Here is a 4,529-nt window from a genome sequence, read left to right on the forward strand (position 1 = left end):
CAGAAACCCAGCTCTTAGAGTCAGGCCAGCTCCCCAAGTCAGAGGCTGCTTTTCCTGTTTTCACCAGCCGCCTCAGACATGATTGGGCCCCTGTGTCCAGCCCACACATGGTTATGTTTAGCTTCTGTCTGATTATAGGATCAATCATGTAGCGAGGCAGCTTCTACTCCACAAATGCTGCACAAGCCATTGTATCTGACCCCTGAAAGACCTAAGCTCCTCTCCTCCAAACATAGCTATGGTGTGATAAGTCCCTGAGGTGTCCGGGACCTCTCCTGACACCGGTACAGAGAAGGTTGCAGTTGCCTCAGGGCAGGAGGGTAAGGGCCTGGGCTAAGATAGTGACAGTGTGGATGGGAGAAACGGGGGTCAAGGATACTGGTGAGGTGGCAGTCATGAGATCATCAGAGAGAGGAACCAAGGATTCAGACCCTGCCAGCTCAGTAGACTGGATAGTAGTGATGTTTTGAACCAAGATGGAGCTGATAAGTCCACAGCAGGTTTGAGGAGGAAGTGATCATTTCTGTTTGGAACACATTCTGTCTGAGGTGCCCAAGGTAGAGATGAGCGATAGGAAGTGGAGAGTATGATTTTAGGGAGGGTTTAGCACTGGCACTCAGCAACATGGAGAAGGCAGTGAGCACCTTGGAAAACAAGGGAGAACATGTAGAATGAGAAGAGAAGCAGCTCCAGGACAAAACTCAAGTAAGCAACTGGAAAAAAAGAAAAACAAAGTCTGAGGAGTTTATCCAAAGTTAAAATCAAAGTTAAGAAAGGAATAGTAAAAGTTCGCTTAAAAAAAATCAAAGGCATCCAGGAAGTCAAAGACCGTGAAGACCCAATAAATAGTGGCTATTTTCATTCATTCATTTATTCAAGAAATATTTATTGAGTACTAAGTGCCAAGAGCTATTCAGGCCCTGGAAGTAAAATCATGGGGAGGAAAAAGAAAACCCAAAAATCCCTGTCCTCACAGAGCTTACATTATAGTGGGGAAAGCAAATAATAAATAAAATAAACAACTAAATTAAATGGAATAGAAGGTAATGCGTATTTGAAGAAAAATAAGACAGAGGAGGAGAATGGCATGAGCTGGGTGTGTGGGAGAGAGGCTTTCAGTTTTAGATATGATGTTCCTCAGCTATGAAGTGACCTCTGAAAAAAATTTGAAGTAGGTGAGGGATTGAGTGATGCAATTATGTGGTTAGATCATTCTAGATAGCAAGGAAGTTCTCATTGCTAACATTAGCTAGACCAACAAGAGAAGAATAGCCTTGCCTGCTGCCTCTGAGCACTCAATATATATTCAGTAGGTACTCGATACATATTCAGTAACCTAACTAATACAGTGGATATTCAAAGAAGTATCAAGTAATCAACTAGTTCTAGAAGCTCAATCAAGATATAGACATGACAATAGATTTATTCAGAAAAAGAATAAAAAATATTTAGTAATAGTTTCTTGATAAAGTAAAATACATTTACAGGTTGCACCTTAACAACTTAAAAGATCTCCTTTTGTTTCATTTCTTTTTTCAGGCGGTAGGTATCAAAGAGATAACTCATGCAATAGGCATTTGAGGGATTAGAGTGTGGGTGCATGGTTGAGGTTTTTTGAGGGGTGATATTTTGTTGTCCTTTTGCTTCTGTCCATTGTTTCATCATAAAAGAACTTCTTGTGCAAATGTTAGTCTTATTCTGATTGACAAACAGTGGCACACAATGATTTCTTATGGGTGAGGTCTCTAATATAAAACAGATCTGTATACACGTATACATACACAATTTATAACAAGACTCTGTGTTAAAAGTTAAAAACGTCTTGATTTTTGAGAACTGAGGTATTTGCTTTTCCGCCAGTGCCACAGAGTTCGTAAATGATGGAAGGACTTGGGATCACAGAGAGATGCTCTTTCTTTGCAATGCTACCTCTTTGGGGAACAAATATGAAAAATAAAACATGTCGTTTTACATGATACAGAGTCTTTTTATTGTCACCTTTCTGGCTTTCAAAGCAAATGGAACAAATCATAAAAAGACATATTGTACATGCAGGTTGTGCCTTAAATTTAGATATTCTAATAGAGTGTACCGTTCAGTAAGACTTTTCTGTGTCACTTATTTCTCCCATTCCTTATCCGTGGGCGCAGTGGCCTGGCAATAAAGCACTGAACTGTGAATAGGATGATTTATTTTTGGCTGGCAGCCTTTCTCAGCTTATAGCTTTTGGAGATGATGATTTTCCTACCAACTCACTCCACAGGAATTTTGTTTAAATCTATCAGATTGAGCTCTGGGGATTGAATAGAAGTGGATGTGTACACATAAGGCTTTAAGGGCTATTTGCCAAATTTTCAGAGATCACAGTCATGATGACCAATTTTATATATTATATATATATTTATATATATAAATAATAATATATAATGCAATATATATATGTGTAGCTGACTTAGAAACTGGTACTTAAAAAATTAAGGGACCACACTGAGACTACTTCACATCCGCTAGGATGGCTATAATAAAAAAGACAAATAATAACAAGTGTTGGTGAGGATGTGGAGAAATTAGAGCCCTCATGCACTGCAGGCGAGAATGTAAAATGGTACACTGTAGAAAAGTCCGGCAGTTCGTCAAAAAGTTAAACATAGTGTTACCATATGACCCAGCAGTCTCATGCCTATGTATATACCCAAAAGAATTGAGAACATACATCCACAGAGAACTCACACACAAACGTTCATAAGCAGTATTCACAATAGCCAAAAAGTAGAAACAACGCAAATGTCCATTAACTGGTGAATGGATAAACAAAATGTGGCATATCCATACGATGGAATGATATTCAGCCACAAAAAGGAATGAAGTGCTGATACATGCTATAACATGCATGAGCCTTGAAAACATGCTAAGCAAAGAAGCCAGACACAAAAGGCCAGATATTTCATGATTTCATTTATATGAAATGTCCAGAATAAGTAAATCCATAGAGACAAAAAAAAAATAGATTAATGTTTGCCTAGGATTGGGGTATTTGTGGTTAAATGGAGAGTGACTGCTAATGGGCATGAGATGTTTCTTTTAGGGGTGATAAAAATGCACTGAAATTAGATAGTGGTGATTAAATAGTGCACAACTTTGTGAGTATACTAAACAAATCATTGGATTATACACTTCAAAAGGCTGAATTTTATGATATATGAATTATATCTCAAAGTTATTTTAAAATTTTTAAATCAAAGACTTGAAATTTGATTGAATATCAAATGATATAAGGGGATAATTGTTAATTTTTAGTATAACAATATTATAATTTTTTAAAACAATCCTTATTTTATGGAGACGATCATTAAATACTTGTTAATAAATTTTTTAAAAGATTAATTGAAGTCCGTACTGCTAAGGTAATATCTTGCTGTTGGATTTCCATCAAATGGCTGTGGCAGTCTTGGACTCTAAGTCTCAGATTAATGATGGGATCTTGAGAAAATGCCTTGGCTGCTGCAACACTTAGTTTCCTCTTCTATAAAGTAGAGATTGTTATAAGGATTGAAAACTTTCAGAACACTTGTGAAAGCCGGTAGGCAACTGAGAAATAGTAGTTGTTGCTGGTGGGGCAGCGGGGCAGAAGACTTTATTACATTGTTCGAACACATTTTTTTCTGTTCAGCAACTTTGAAATTAGGACGCATCTACTAATCAATGGCGTATCATAGCTTAACTGGAAATATTTTTCTTTCTTAGCAGTACATAAAATAAAGGAGCATCTTACACTCAGTATCTACTTAGACTCTATGAAATAATGGTGTTGCTGGTACTGTTACCACTACTCTTAATATTAAGACATAGGTGGTTTTCATTTTCTATTTTTTTAGCCAAATGCTCCTCCTAACACATTTGTCCTCAAAGAACATTAATTTATTTCTTCTGTTTTCTCCTCCTTCCCTGCTTCTTGTCTGTTGTGGTCCCCATGTATTATTCCTTGATTCAACCATTACAGTCAATGTGACTATAGGCAATCAATTTAAACTTCTTCAAACAAGGTAAATATGTGAAGTTATGGATGTGTTAATTACCTCAGTGGAGTGACTCCTCTCACAATGTATACGTATACAAATCATCATGTTTTTTACTTTCCAGATCTTACAGTTTTATTTGTGAATTATACCTCAACAAAGCTGAAAAAAATTTTGCTTAAGTGCACAAAAAATAAATAAATAAATATAAATAAATAATTTTGGAGTGTAATGAGTTGCTTTTTTATATGGAGTGTTCAGAGAAGCCTTTTCTATTTAGGTGATATTTCAGTAAAAATAAGAAGATAATCATGAGAATACTCTGTAAACTATAAAAGTGAGGAAGTAGTTTCTCTCATTGTGCCATAAAATCTTTGTATTCTGGGTTAGTCCCTAGAAAAAGACTCAGCCCAGTCTCTCTGTCGTGATGCAGTTCCTGGGCTTGTCTGAGAGACAGACACGGAAGCCGTAATTGCCACGCGGTGTAACCAATATGGAAAAGTAGAACGCTGC

Source organism: Equus caballus, chromosome 4 (assembly GCF_041296265.1).
Source record: "Equus caballus isolate H_3958 breed thoroughbred chromosome 4, TB-T2T, whole genome shotgun sequence".
In the NCBI taxonomy this organism is placed as follows: domain Eukaryota; kingdom Metazoa; phylum Chordata; class Mammalia; order Perissodactyla; family Equidae; genus Equus; species Equus caballus.